Source organism: Pseudophryne corroboree, chromosome 2 (genome assembly GCF_028390025.1).
Source record: "Pseudophryne corroboree isolate aPseCor3 chromosome 2, aPseCor3.hap2, whole genome shotgun sequence".
NCBI classification, from domain to species: Eukaryota; Metazoa; Chordata; class Amphibia; order Anura; family Myobatrachidae; genus Pseudophryne; species Pseudophryne corroboree.
In genome coordinates this window covers 244,682,934-244,698,897 of record NC_086445.1, presented here as the reverse complement: position 1 = coordinate 244,698,897, position 15,964 = coordinate 244,682,934, and the positions used below count along the sequence as shown (strand labels likewise).

The window sequence follows — 15,964 nt, the reverse complement described above, 5'->3', positions numbered from 1 at the left end:
AAGGTTCAGGCGATCCTCATTGTTCCGGTCTGGTCAAGGAGGGCTTGGTATCCGGATTTTTAAGACTTACTCATAGAAGATCCCTGACCTCTTTCTCTACGAGAGGACCTGTTACAGCTAAGGCCGGGCGTGTATCAAGACTTACCGTGTCTGCGTTTGACGGCATGGCGGTTGAACGCTAAATCCTAGCCCGAAAGGGTGTTTCCGGTGAAGTCATCCCCACATTGCTTCAGGCTAGGAAAGGAGTAACGGCGAAGCTTTTCCACCGTATTTGGAAGAAGTATGTGTCTTGGTGTGAATCCAAGAAGGCTCCTACGGAAAAATTTCAGCTGGGTCGTTTTCTCTATTTTTTGCAAGCAGGTGTGGATGCAGGCCTAAAGTTAGGCTCCATTAAAGTGCAGATTTCGGCCCTATCAATTTTCTTTTAAAAAGAATTGGCCACCCTTCCAGAAGTTCAGACTTTCGTGAAAGGGGTGCTGCACATCCAATCTCCATTTGTGCCCCCAGTGGCACCATGGGACCTTAATGTGGTGTTACAGTTTCTTATGTCACACTGGTTGGAACCTTTACGAATTTTCTCACTTGGAAAGTGGTCATGCTGTGGCCTTGGCGTCCGCAAGGCGGGTGTCGGAATTAGCGGCCTTGTCTCACAAGAGCCCTATTTGATCTTCCATGTGGATAGAGCGGAATTGAGAACTCTGCTACAATTTCTGCCGAAAGTGGTTTCTGCGTTTCACATGAACCAACCTATTGTGGTGCCTGTGGCTACGGAAGCTTTGGCTGATTCGAAGTCTCTCGATGTAGTCAAAGCTTTGAATATTTATGTCGCCAGAACGGCTCGGATTGGGGAAACAGAGGCTCTGTTTGTCCTGAACTCTCCCAACAAAATTGGGGCTCCTGCTTCTAAGCAGACTGTTGCACGCTGGATCTGTGATACGATTCGGCAGGCTCATTCTACGGCTGGCTGCCATTACCGAAGTCGGTGAAGGCCCATTCTACCAGGAAGGTGGGCTCTTCTTGGGCGGATGCCCGTGGATTCTCGCGGTTCAACTTTGCCGAGCAGCTACTTGGTCGGGTTCAAACACTTTTGCTAAGTTCTACAAGTTTGATACCCTGGCTGATGAGGACCTCATGTTTGCTCAATCGGTGCTGCAGAGTTGTCCGCACTCTCCCGCCCGGTCTAGAGCTTTGGTATAAACCTCATGGTCCTTTTGGAGTCCCCAGCATCCTCTAGGACGTATGAGAAAATAGGATTTTAATACCTACCGGTAAATCCTTTTCTCTTAGTCCGTAGAGGATGCTGGGCGCCTGTCCCAGTGCGTACTGTATCTGCAGCTATTGGTGGTTACAGTCATGTGGTGTTTCTTTTCAGTCAAGTCGGTTGCTGACATTATTCATGCCATGGCATGCGGTATGCTATTATTGGTCATGTTTACACACAGGTTGTGTTACATTTTCGGTCAGCATATTGCTGTATATTTTTTTTCATGCCGTCGGCGGGTGTTCTATTGAATGCCACGTTCTGCGGCATGTTCGAGGTGTGAGCTGGTATGACACTCACCGTGTTTAAACAATAAATTCTTTCCTCGAAATGTCCGTCTCCCTGGGCACAGTTCTCTAACTGGAGTCTGGTAGAGGGGCATAGAGGGAGGAGCCAGTTCACACCCATTCAAAGTCTTATAGTGTGCTCATGTCTCCTGCGGATCCCGTCTATACCCCCCATGGTCCTTTTGGATTCCCCAGCTTCCTCTACGGACTAAGAGAAAAGGATTTACTGATAGGTATTAAAATCCTATTTTTTTAATCTGTGCGGCTGCGTGTGACATCATGCAGCTGCCCGGAAACCGCTCCCAGCCAGTCCCCAATTCGGCCCTCAACATCCCCCCCAACGCCGCATCGCTGCCCCGCAAACGCCCGCCGCTGTCGATCACATCCTTCCGGGATGCGGCTGAAATGTGTAACGTTATGCAGGCATGATGCGGCCGCTGCGTATGCGCAGTTTGCCGATGCAGGCAAACTGGGCTGCATTATCGGCCATCTCTGAATCAGCCCCTAAGTCTGAAGGCCATAATTCACTACCTATTCTTCTAGATCTCTTCTACTTTTGACACTGACTATTCTCTTCTCTTCTCATACAAACACTACAATCTCTAGGTATTCAGGACACAGCACTTTCTTGGTTCTCATCCTACCTATCTAATTGCTCTCTCAGTGTTTGCATCTCTGATTCTACCTCCTCTTCTCTACCTCTCTCTCAGTTGGAGTACCGCAAAGCTCAGTCCTAGGTCCTTTGCTTTTCCCAGTCTAACCTCCTCTCTTGGAAAACTATTCAGCTCTTTCGGATTTCGGTGTCATTTGTATGTGGATGATAATCATATTTCTCCTACGTTCTAGAGGATGCTGGGGACACTTCAAGAACCATGGGGTATAGACGGGATCCGCAGGAGACATGGGCACTTTAAGACTTTAAAAGGAGTGTGAACTGGCTCCTCCCCTCTATGCCCCTCCTCCAGACTCCAGTTTAGAATCTGTTCCCAGTGAGACTGGATGCACACTGAGGAGCTCTCCTGAGTTTCTCTGAAAAAAGACTTTTGTTAGGTTTATTATTTTCAGGGAGACTGCTGGCAACAGACTCCCTGCATCGTGGGACTGAGGGGAGAGAAGCAGACCTACTTCTGTGAGTTTCAAGGCTCTGCTTCTTAGGCTACAGGACACCATTAGCTCCTGAGGGTCTGAACGCTAGGTACGCCTAGATGCTCGTTCCCGGAGCCCGCCGTCACCCCCCTTACAGAGCCAGAAGTCAGAATACGGGTGAGTAGAAGAAGAACAGAAGACTTCAGTGACGGCTTTGAGGTAACGCACAGTGGCCGCGCTGCGCGTCATGCTCCCACACACACACAGCGGCACTACAGGGTGCGGGGGGGCGCCCTGGGCAGCATAAACTCCTCATTTTGAGACTGGCTATGTGGTATTTAAGTGCCTAGGCACTAAATCCGGACCCCCGCCAGTATAAATAATTTAAAAAATAGCGGGGCTGAAGCGCGCCATTAAGGGGGCGTGGCTTAGCCCTCACAGCTCTCATCAGCGTCATTTTCTCTTCACAGAGCTGCAGAGACGCTGGTCCTTCCTCAACACTGCTGTATCAAGTAACAGGGGGCAAAACAGGGGGGGGGCACAGATAATTTGGTGCTGGATTAATATATAAAAGCGCTAACAGGTCTGAGGCATTATATAAAAAGTTTCAGAACCGGGATAGGCGCTGGGTTGTGAGCTGGCACACTCCCTCTGTGTTTCTCTGACAGGCTTTACTGTGGGTCTGTCCCCTATATGCCCAGTGTGTTTGTGGTGTCGTTACACTTGTGTCGGCATGTCTGAGGCTGAGTGCTCTTCCCAGGAGGAGACTGGATTAGGGAAAGAAACGACTGTGGGAGTGACCCTGTCGGCACCGCCAACGCCTGATTGGGTAAATGTTTTGAGTGCTTTGAATGCGAATGTGGCTCTATTAAATAAGAGATTGGATAAGTCTGAGTCTCGGACCCAGGCATGGAAGAAATCCATGGAGGATGTGTTGTCTAGAACGAAAAATTAGCGACCTGGCACTGGTCATACAAAAGTACAAATATGATATAATGCTACCAAAATTGGACGATTTTATATTTAAATCCTCAAATCTGTGTCCAGTTTGGTGGTGCGCCCAGAGCCAGAAAGAACATATGTCAAAGAAGGGAGAAAAAAGAAGGCTCTTGTGTGGGCGCACTCTTAATTAATTGAAATAACTTTCAGTAATTATCAAATTAATCATAAGTAATGCTGATTAAACATAACTTTATTATGATATTCCTTAAAATCAATGTGATTGCCCATTGGAGAAGTTATGATCCAAAGTAAGTTCCGTGTACATTGGATTAGAGTTAGGAAAATATATAAAATGTTCTGGTCCTGTCCCAGGGAATGAGATAAGAAAGGGTGTAGACACTTCAAAGTCTTACACCCATTTCAACCCGACCAGTACAGACAATCTGTATTAATGAGACCACAGTGTGGTCAATTGAATATTAAGTCTGTGTAGTCAGGTTCAGAATAATTGACGAGACAGTACAGAGTTCATACCGGTTGTCAGAAAAATGCACAAATATTTTATAAAGATCTATATCTGTGTATATACGTGAAGGGCTAATGTTGGTCCTTCAGGATAAACTATATGCAGTAACAAGAAAAGGTTATTGAAAAATTGGAGACAAGTGGTGATACTGCTGTTGGTGTCACATACCGCACATCATATAAAATGATTGATACTCTACAACACTGGGTATTCCCTGTGAGTCTCCTCCTCAAGTACTGACCCAGCCCAACACTGTTTCGCTTCCAAGATCGGATGAGATCGGGCATTAGCAGTGTGGTTTGATAGTAGAGAAGGTGGGTCAGACTCCAATGAGAGTGCACCTAAATAGGAGAGTGTGACAGTTTGATCACAAGAATAAAGGTGTGGATCTGCTTTCTACGTTAGGCAGGATGCATCAGGGGGGTCATTCCGAGTTGTTCGCTCGCAAGCTGCTTTTAGCAGCTTTGCACACGCTAAGCCGCCGCTTACTGGGAGTGAATCTTAGCCTAGCAAAATTGCGAACGAAAGATTAGCAGAATTGCGAATAGACACCTCTTAGCAGTTTCTGAGTAGCTCCAGACTTACTCGGCATCTGCGATCAGTTCAGTCAGTTTCGTTCCTGGTTTGACGTCACAAACACACCCAGCGTTCGCCCAGACACTCCTCAGTTTCTCCAGCCACTCCCGCGTTTTTACCAGAAACGGTAGCGTTTTTTCACACACACCCATAAAACGGCCAGTTTCCGCCCAGAAACACCCACTTCCTGTCAATCACATTACGATCACCAGAACGAAGAAAAAACCTCGTAATGCCGTGAGTGAAAAACTTAACTGCATAGCAAATTTACTTGGCGCAGTCGCACTGCGGACATTGCGCATGCGCATTAGCGACTAATCGCTCTGTTGCGAGAAAAAAATACCGAGCGAACAACTCGGAATGACCCCCCAAGTCCCACATCTGTGGTATTGTGCACCTGGATCATAGATGAAAGTCCACGGAAATCAAGAAATGAAAATAGAAACCTCACAAATTGTTTGTGACATATAGGCCCTCATTCCGAGTCGTTCGCTCGGTAAATTTCATCGCATTGCAGTGATTTTCCGCTTAGTGCGCATGCGTAATGTTCGCACTGCGACTGCGCCAAGTAATTTTACAATGAAGATAGTATTTTTACTCACGGCTTTTTCTTCGCTCCGGCGATCGTAGTGTGATTGACAGGAAAAGGGTGTTACTGGGCGGAAACAGGCCGTTTTAGGGGCGTGTGAGAAAAAACGCTACCGTTTCTGGGAAAAACGCGGGAGTGGCTGGAGAAACGGGGGAGTGTCTGGGCGAACGCTGGGTGTGTTTGTGACGTCAAACCAGGAACGACAAGAACTGAACTGATCGCAGATGCCGAGTAAGTCTGAAGCTACTCTGAAACTGCTAAGAAGTTTGTAATCGCAATATTGCGAATACATCGTTCGCAATTTTAAGAAGCTAAGATTCACTCCCAGTAGGCGGCGGCTTAGCGTGTGCAACTCTGCTAAAATCGCCTTGCGAGCGAACAACTCGGAATGAGGGCCATAATGAGATAATCCCAAAAAAAAAAAAAAAAAAAAAAAAAAATATATAAATAAATATATATATATATATATATATATACGCTGAAGAAGTTACTGCAATAAAGTATACAAAAGGTTTGTGGTTATGCACATCCGTGACACAAAGATAGTTAAGAAGTTCTTATCAACTGTACAAAAATGCCTGTATACATAAGAGAAAGGCCAATGTTAATATAATGGCCGTGTGGATGACTGAACAACAATAAGGACACACATTAGATGTTGGCTATAATTAAGCCTATCAGGGCTCCATAGAATTAAACACACTTGTCAAAGGATAAGAGAATAAGTTATTTCATATAAGTCATCTAACAATAACATTATGGCCTGAATGTATCCAATGATAAGGGTGCACTTTCATATGCTGCGGCTGGGAAAGGCGGACCTGCTATGCCCAAAACAGCAATACCACTGAATATAGAGTAAATCTCTAAGTATTAGTACATATACTAATACTATACATATGCATATACATATACATAATCTGAGTGTTCCTACAAACAAATATGTAATATTTAATTATATAATATATATAATATAATTATATAATATAATATTTAAATATGTAATTTCATGTGCTGCGGCTAGAAACGGCGGACCCGCTATAACCGGGAAATGGATGTACCTAACCTGAGTATACTCAGCGGGTCTATCGGTTCCAGCCGCAGCACATGAAATTGCACCCTTATTCTTGAGTATACTCAGGTTAGGTACATCTATTTCCCGGTTATAGCGGATCCGCCGGTTCCAGCCGCAGCACATGAAATTGCACCCTTATTCTTGAGTATACTCCGGGTTAGGTACATCCATTTCCCGGTTATAGCGGATCCGCTGGTTCCAGCCGCAGCACATGAAATTGCACCCTTATTCTTGAGTATACTCAGGTTAGGTACATCTATTTCCCGGTTATAGCGGATCCGCCGGTTCCAGCCGCAGCACATGAAATTGCACCCTTATTCTTGAGTATACTCTGGTTAGGTACATCCATTTCCCGGTTATAGCGGATCCGCTGGTTCCAGCCGCAGCACATGAAATTGCACCCTTATTCTTGAGTATACTCGGGTTAGGTACATCCATTTCCCGGTTATAGCGGATCCGCCGGTTCCAGCCGCAGCACATGAAATTGCATCCCTATTACTGGACGTATTCAGGTTATGTGCATTAATACCAGCGATTTACTTTTATTCAGTGTTACTGTTCCCGGTCATAGCGGGTTCGCCGTTTCTAGCCGCAGCACATGAAATTGCATATTTGTTTGTAGGTACACTCAGATTATGTATATGGTTTGTACCTGTACTAATACTTAGAGATTTACTCTATATTCAGTGATATTGCTGTTTTGGGCATAGCAGGTCCGCCTTTCCCAGCCGCAGCATATGAAAGTGCACCCTTATCATTGGATACATTCAGGCCATAATGTTATTGTTAGATGACTTGTATGAAATAACTTATTCTCTTGTCCTTTGACAAGTGTGTTTAATTCTATGGAGCCCTGATAGGCTTAATTATAGCCAACATCTAATGTGTGTCCTTTCTGTTGTTCAGTCATCCACACGGCCATTATAATAACATTGGCCTTTCTCTTATGTATACAGGCATTTTTGTACAGTTGATAAGAACTTCTTAACTATCTTTGTGTCACGGATGTGCATAACCACAGACCTTTTGTATACTTTATTGCAGTAACTTCTTCAGCGTGTGTGTGTGTATATATATATATGTATATATATATATATATATATATATATATATATGTGTGTATATATATATATATATATATATATATATATATATATATATATATATATATATATTTTTTTTTTAGGATTATCTCATTATATGTCACAAGCAATTTGTGAGGTATCTATTTTCATTTCTTGATTTCCGTGGACTCTCATCTATGATCCAGGGGCACAATACCACAGATGTGGGACTTGATGCATCCTGCCTAACGTAGAAAGCAGATCCACACCTTTATTCTTGTGATCAAACTGTCACACTCTCCTATTTAGGTGCACTCTCATTGGAGTCTGACCCACCTTCTCTACTATCAAACCACACTGCTAATGCCCGATCTAGTCCGATCTTGGAAGCGAAACCGTGTTGGGCTGGGTCAGTACTTGAGGAGGAGACTCACAGGGAATACCCAGTGTTGTAGAGTATCAATCATTTTATATGATGTGCGGTATGTGACACCAACAGCAGTATCACCACTTGTCTCCAATTTTTCAATAACCTTTTCTTGTTACTGCATATAGTTTATCCTGAAGGACCAACATTAGCCCTTCACGTATATACACAGATATAGATCTTTATAAAATATTTGTGCATTTTTCTGACAACCGGTATGAACTCTGTACTGTCTCGTCAATTATTCTGAACCTGACTACACAGACTTAATATTCAATTGACCACACTGTGGTCTCATTAATACAGATTGTCTGTACTGGTCGGGTTGAAATGGGTGTAAGACTTTGAAGTGTCTACATCCTTTCTTATCTCATTTCCTGTGACAGGACCAGAACATTTTATATATTTTCCTAACTCTAATCCAATGTGCACGGAACTTACTTTGGATCATACCTTCTCCAATGGGCAATCACATTGATTTTAAGGAATATCCTAATAAAGTTATGTTTTATCAGCATTACTTATGATTAATTTGATAATTACTGAAAGTTATTTCAATTAATTAAGAGTGCGCCCACACAAGAGCCTTCTTTTTTCTCCCTTCTTTGAGGATGTGTTGTCACAAGTTCAGATCCCCTCAGGGTCACAAAAGCGTTCTTTTACCCAAATAGCAGATACAGATACCGACACGGACTCTGACTCCAGTGTTGACTATAGTGATGCCAGATTAAATCCAAAACTGGCTAAAAGCATTCAGTACATGATTGTGGCGATAAAAGACGTTTTACATATCACGAAGGACCCTGCTGTTCCTGACACAAGGGTCTGTATGTTTAAAGGAAAGAAACCTGAGGTAACGTTTCCTCCCGCTCATGAACTGAACGCTCTTTTTGAAAAGGTTTGGGAAAATCCTGACAAGACGTTTCAGATTCCTAAGAGAATTCCGGTGGCATATCCTTTCCCCTCTGGGGATAGGGAAAAGTGGGAGTCACCCCCCACTGTGGACAAAGCTCTATCACGACTGTCCAAAAAGGTGGCGCTTCCGTCTCCTGACACGGCAGCCCTAAAGGAACCTGCGGATCTTAAGCAGGAAAATAAATTGAAATCCATTTATGTCACTACGGGTATGCTACTCAGACCTGCAGTTGCTTCGGCGTGGGTGAGTAGCGCTATTGATAAGTGGGCAGATAACTTGTCATCTGAGTTAGATACCCTGGATAGGGACAACATTCTTTTGACACTGGGTCATATCAGGGATGCTGCAGCCTACCTTAAGGAAGCTGCGAGGGACATTGGCCTTTTGGGATCAAGGGCCAATGTTATAGCAGTCTCAGCTAGGAGAGCATTGTGGATTCATCAATGGAATGCTGATGCTGACTCTAAGAAGGCTATGGAGTCTCTGCCGTATAAAGGTGGTGTCTTGTTTTGTGACAGCCTCACTGACCTGGTATCTACGGCTACCGCGGGTAAGTCATCCTTTTTACCTTATGTTCCTGCACAACAAAAGAAAACGCACCACTATCGGATGCAGTCCTTTCGGCCCAATAAATGCAAAAGAGGACGAGGGTCTTCCTTCCTTGCTTCTAGAGGAAGAGGAAAGGGAAAAAGGTCACCGGCTGTGGCAGTTTCCCAAGAGCAGAAGTCCTCTCCGGCTTCTACCAAATCCACCGCATGACGCTGGGACTCCTCTGCGGGAGTCCGCACCGGTGGGGGCACGTCTCCGACTCTTCAGTCATTTCTGGGTTCGTTCGGCCCTAGACTCATGGGTATTAGAAATAGTGTCCCAAGGGTACAAGCTGGAAATTCAAGACGTGCCCCCTCGACGATTTTTCAAATCAGCCTTACCAGTTTCTCTTCCGGACAGGGAGGTGGTATGCGGTGCTATACAAAAGCTATGTCAAAATCAAGTCATTGTCACGGTGCCCCCGTCACAACAGGGAGAAGGATTTTATTCGAGCCTGTTCGTGGTCCCAAAGCCGGATGGCTCAGTCAGACCAATTCTGAACTTAAAATCCCTCAATTTCTATTTAAGAAAATTAAAATTCAAGATGGAGTCTCTCCGAGCAGTGATCTCCAGTCTGGAGGAAGGGGATTTTATGGTGTCGGTCGACATAAAGAATGCCTACTTACACGTCCCCATGTATCCTCCACATCAGGCTTACCTGAGGTTTGCCGTTCAGGATTGTCATTACCAATTTCAGACGTTGCCGTTTGGTCTGTCCACAGCTCCGAGGGTTTTCACCAAAGTTATGGCGGAAATGATGGTTCTCCTGCGCAAGCAAGGAGTCACAATTATCTCGTACTTGGACGATCTCCTGATTAAAAGTGAGATCCAAGGAACAATTACTGCAGAGCATGACGCTCTCCCTGACAATTCTGCAACAACATGGTTGGCTCCTAAACTTGCCAAAATCACAGTTGGTTCCGACGACAAGGCTGTCGTTCTTGTGTATGATTCTGGACACAGCATTACAGAGAGTTTTTCTTCCAGTGGAAAAGGCTCTGGAAATTCAGAACCTGGTCAAACAGATTCTGAAGCCGGCAAGAGTTTCGATTCGTCAATGCACTTGGTTGCTAGAGAAGATGGTGGCGGCCTACGAGGCCATTCAGTTTGGCAGATTCCATGCCAGAGTGTTTTAGTGGGACCTGTTGGACAAGTGGTCCGGATCCCATCTGCACATGCACCGACAGATAATCCTGTCTTCCAAGACCAGAATCTCACTCCTGTGGTGGCTGCACAGCTCTCACCTCTTAGAGGGATGCAGATTCGGGATGCAGGACTGGATCCTGGTGACCACGGATGCGAGTCTCCGAGGCTGGGGTGCAGTCACACAGGGGGAAAATTTTCAGAGAAAATGGTCAAGCCAGGAAGCTTGTCTACACATAAACATTCTGGAATTAAGGGCCATTTACAATGGCCTTCTACAAGCGGAACATCTTCTTCGCGATCTGCCCGTCTTGATTCAGTCGGACAACATAACAGCAGTGGCGTACGTAAGCCGCCAGGGCGGAACGAAGAGCAGAGCGGCAAGGGCAGAAGCCACAAAAGTTCTCCACTGGGCGGAAAGGCATGTAAGCGCTCTGTCAGTGGCCTTCATTCCAGGTGTGTACAACTGGGAAGCAGACTTCCTCAGCAGACACGATCTTCATCCAGGAGAGTGGGGTCTTCATCAAGAGGTCTTGCAGAAGTGACAAGTCGTTGGTGAATTCCTCAAATAGACATGATAGCGTCTCGCCTCAACAAGAAACTTCCGAGATATTGTTCCAGGTCGAGGGACCCTCAAGCAATAGCGGTGGACGCCCTAGTGACACCGTGGGTGTTTCAGTTGGTTTATGTGTTCCCTCCGATTCCACTCATTCCAAAAGTGATAAAGATCATAAGAAGAACAAGGGTTCATGCAATCCTCATTGTTCCAGACTGGCCAAGGAGGGCCTGGTATCCAGATCTTCAGGAATTGCTCATAGGAGATCCTTGGCCTCTTCCTCTACGAGAGGATCTGTTACAGCAGGGGCCGTGCGTGTACCAAGACTTACCGCGGCTTTGTTTGACTGCTTGGAGGTTGAACGCAGGATCCTAGCCCGAAAGGGTATTCCCGGTGAAGTAATTCCCACGCTGCTTCAAGCTAGAAAAGAGGTAACGGCGGAACATTATCAACGTATTTGGAGAAAATATGTGTCTTGGTGTCACTCCAAGGAGGCTCCTACGGAAGAATTTCAGCTGGGCCATTTTCTCAATTTTCTGCAAGCAGGAGTGGATGCGGGCCTAAAATTAGGCTCAATTAAAGTACAATTTCGGCCTTATCAATTTTCTTTCAAAAAGAATTGGCTTCCCTTCCGGAAATTCAGACTTTCGTAAAAGGCGTGCTGCACATCCATCCTCCCTTTGTGCCCGTGGTGGCGCCATGGGATCTTAACGTGGTGTTGCAGTTCCTGCAATCTCATTGGTTTGAACCTTTACATAAGGTGGAGTTGAAATTCGTCACTTGGAAAGTGATCATGCTGTTGGCCTTGGCCTCTGCAAGGCGGGTGTCTGAATTGGCGAGTTTGTCTCACAAGAGCCCTTATTTGATCTTCCATGAAGATAGAGCGTAGTTGAGAACTCTTCAGCAATTCCTGCCAAAAGTGGTGTCATCGTTTCACATGAACCAACCTATTGTGGTGCCAGTGGCTACTGACGCCTTAGAGGAATCAAAGTCTCTAGATGTGGTCAGAGCTTTGAAAATTTATGTAGCCAGAACGGCTCAGATTAGGAAAACGGAGGCTCTGTTTGTCCTGTATGATCCCAACAAGATTGGGGCTCCTGCTTCCAAGCAGACTATTGCACGCTGGATCTGTAATACGATTCAGCAGGCTCATTCTACGGCTGGATTGCCGTTACCGAAATCGGTGAAGGCCCATTCTACCAGAAAGGTGGGCTCATCCTGGGCGGCTGCCCGGGGGGTCTCGGCATTACAGCTTTGCCGAGCAGCTACTTGGTCGGGTTCAAACACTTTTGCAAAGTTTTACAAGTTTGATACCCTGGCTAAAGAAGACCTCTTGTTTGGTCAATCGGTGCTGCAGAGTCATCCGCACTCTCCCGCCCGTTCTTGAGCTTTGGTATAAACCCCATGGTTCTTGAAGCATCCCCAGCATCCTCTAGGACGTATGAGAAAGTAGGATTTTAATACCTACCGGTAAATCCTTTTCTCTTAGTCCGTAGAGGATGCTGGGCGCCCGTCCCAGTGCATACTGTATCTGCAGTTATTGGTTATGGTTACACACGTGTTGTGTTGCGTTTATAGTCAGCCTGTTGCTGTCATTATTCATGCCGTTGCATGCGTTGGGTTGAATGCCATGAATGCAATGTTGTACGGCATGCTTGAGGTGTGAGCTGGTATGTATCTCACCTTAGTTTAAATCAAAATAAATCCTTTTTCCTCGAAATGTCCGTCTCCCTGGGCACAGTTCCTGTAACTGGAGTCTGGAGGAGGGGCATAGAGGGAGGAGCCAGTTCACACCCCTATTAAAGTCTTAAAATGCCCATGTCTCCTGTGGATCCCGTCTATACCCCATGGTACTTGAAGTGTCCCCAGCATCCTCTAGGGACTAAGAGAAAAGGATTTACCGGTAGGTATTAAAATCCTATTTTTCCTATCCTACCCAGATTTGTCACCATTTGTAATTGTCTGCGCCAAGGAATGTCTTACTGCCATCTCATCTTGGATGTCATCTCGCCACCTCAAACTTATTACCAAAATGGAATTCATTATATCTCCACCAGCCAATAGTAGTTACCAAACTGATATTTTGTCCACTGTTGAGAACTCGACAATCAATTCTACCCCACAAGCTTGCTGCCTAGGTGTCATCCTTGACTCTGACCTCTTCTCCCCACATTCAATCTGTCTCTAAATCATGTTACATGCATCTAAAAAACATATCCAAAATACAACCATACCTTACACAAGACACTGCAAAAACTTTTAATCCATGCTCTCATCTCCCGCATTGATTATTGCAATAGTCGTCTTACTGTTATTACCGAAAAAACACTCACTACTACATTCCATTCTAAATGCAGCAGCTAGCTGATCTACCTTGCTAAACATTCATCATCTGTTGCTCCGCTCTGTCAGTCCCTCCATTGGCTGCCTTTATTCTACCGTATTCAGTATAAAATACATTTACTTACTTATAAGGCTATTAACCAAACGACGCCAGCGTACATTTCTTTGCTTATCTCAAAATATCTCCCAACTCGACACCTACACTTTGCACAAGATCTGCGTCTCTCATCCACACTCATTATTCGCTCCCATTCACGAGTGCAGGACTTTTCTTCGGACTGCACCCACGCTCTGTGGAATGCCCTACCACGCACAATAAGACTCTCCTCCTCTAGTTTCCAAACATTGAAACCAGCGGTGGCCAACCCGCAGCTCTTTCATTATCCAAATGCGGCTCCTGACAGTCTGCACCCATCCCCGCCTTTACTGCAGGGCTGCAGGTACAGTCACAGGAGAGGAGGCGGGAGCGTGCTGCTGGCATTTCATCATGGCCATGCTCCCTGCCCTGTCTGACCTCCTGCCAGTGCCGCAGAGAGGCTCAGAGTGAAGGGGGAGCAGGCGGAGCGTGAAGGGGGCTTACAAAAATGGGGCGTGGCCTTGTGCCAGTTAAGTCACACCCCATTTTTGCGCGCACAATATTGGCTCTTTAAATTTAGCACAGCTTTTTTTGGGCTCTTTGCCTCTGACTGGTTGGCTACCCCTGCTTTAAACATTTCCTGAAAACTCACCTCTTCAGACAAGCTTCTCTAATTACATCTCCTCCGTACAGTCCACATATCCTCACATTTATTTATTTTTTAATCAATCTGACATCCTCCTGACCTCTGGTCAACATTGTTGTGAGACTGCAATCTGGCTGGACCAGTATGTAAAAGCAACTATCCTTGTGTAACAATATCAGTGCCCATTCGCTATAGATTGTAAACTTGTGAGCAGGGCTTTCCTACCTCTGTGTCTGTCTGTTATCACCCAGTTTTGTTTGATCACTGTGTCCCATTGTAAAGCGCAACAGAATATGCTGCACAATAAAAGAAGCTGATAATACATTCTATATTTCTCTGACGTCCTAAGTGGATGCTGGGACTCCGTAAGGACCATGGGGAATACCGGCTCCGCAGGAGACTGGGCACAACTATAAAGAAAGCTTTAGACTACTGGTGTGCACTGGCTCCTCCCTCTATGACCCTCCTCCAGACTTCAGTTAGAATCTTGTGCCCGGCTGAGCTGGATGCACACTAGGGGCTCTCCTGAGCTCCTAGAAAGAAAGTATATTTAGGTTTTTTATTTTACAGTGAGATCTGCTGGCAACAGACTCACTGCAGCGAGGGACTAAGGGGAGAAGAAGCGAACCTACCTAACTGGTGGTAGTTTGGGCTTCTTAGGCTACTGGACACCATTAGCTCCAGAGGGATCGACCGCAGGACCCGACCTTGGTGTTCGTTCCCGGAGCCGCGCCGCCGGCCCCCTTACAGAGCCAGAAGCAAGAAGTGCTCCGGAAAATCGGCGGCAGAAGACTTCAGTCTTCAACAAGGTAGCGCACAGCACTGCAGCTGTGCGCCATTGCTCCTCATGCACACCTCACACTCCGGTCACTGATGGGTGCAGGGCGCTGGGGGGGGGCGCCCTGAGGGCAATATAAGACGCCTTGGCTGGCAAATCTACATCATATATAGTCCTAGAGGCTATATAGATGTAAAAAATACCCCTGCCAGTATTCCAGAAAAAGCGGGAGAAGTCTGCCGGAAAAGGGGCGGGGCCATCTCCCTCAGCACACTGGCGCCATTTTTCCCTCACAGCTCCGCTGGATGGAAGCTCCCTGGCTCTCCCCTGCAGTCTGCAAGCTACATAAGGGTAAAAAAGAGAGGGGGGGCACTAAATTTAGGCGCAGGATATATATATATATATATATATATATATATATATATATATATATGAGCAGCTATAAGGGAAAACACTCATTTTATAGTGGGATCCCTGTGTTATATAGCGCTCTGGTGTGTGCTGGCATACTCTCTCTTTGTCTCCCCAAAGGGCTTTGTGGGGTCCTGTCCTCTGTCAGAGCATTCCCTGTGTGTGTGCGGTGTGTCGGTACGGCTGTGTCGACATGTTTGATGAGGAGGCTCATGTGGAGGCGGAGCAGATGCCTGTAAATGTGATGTCACCCCCTGCGCGGTAGACACCTGAGTGGATGGTGCTGTGGAAGGAATTACGTGACAGTGTCGACTCCTTGCATAAAAGGTTTGACGACATACCAAATGTGGGACAGCCGGCTTCTCAGCCTGTGCCTGCCCAGGCGTCTCAAAAGCCATCAGGGGCTCTAAAACGCCCGCTACCTCAGATGGCAGACACAGATGTCGACACGGATACTGACTCCAGTGTCGACGATGATGAGACTAATGTAACTTCCAGCAGGGCCACACGTTACATGATTGAGGCAATGAAAAATGTGTTGAACATTTCTGATGTTACCCCCGGTACCACAAAAAAGGGTATTATGTTTGGAGAGAAAAAACTACCAGTAGCTTTTCCTCCATCTGAGGAGTTAAATGAAGTGTGTGAAGAAGCGTGGGCTTCCCCTGATAAGA

The 15,964-nt window shown here is 45.9% G+C and overlaps 1 protein-coding gene and 1 pseudogene across 4 annotated transcripts in view; one reads left to right on the top strand and one right to left on the bottom strand.

Moving 5' to 3' along the window:
- Positions 1-15,964, top strand: part of PAN2 (poly(A) specific ribonuclease subunit PAN2) — a 295,174-nt gene that overhangs the window by 106,464 nt on the left and 172,746 nt on the right. The window lies entirely within an intron of this gene.
- On the bottom strand, positions 4,295-4,413 carry LOC135051601 (5S ribosomal RNA; annotated as a pseudogene).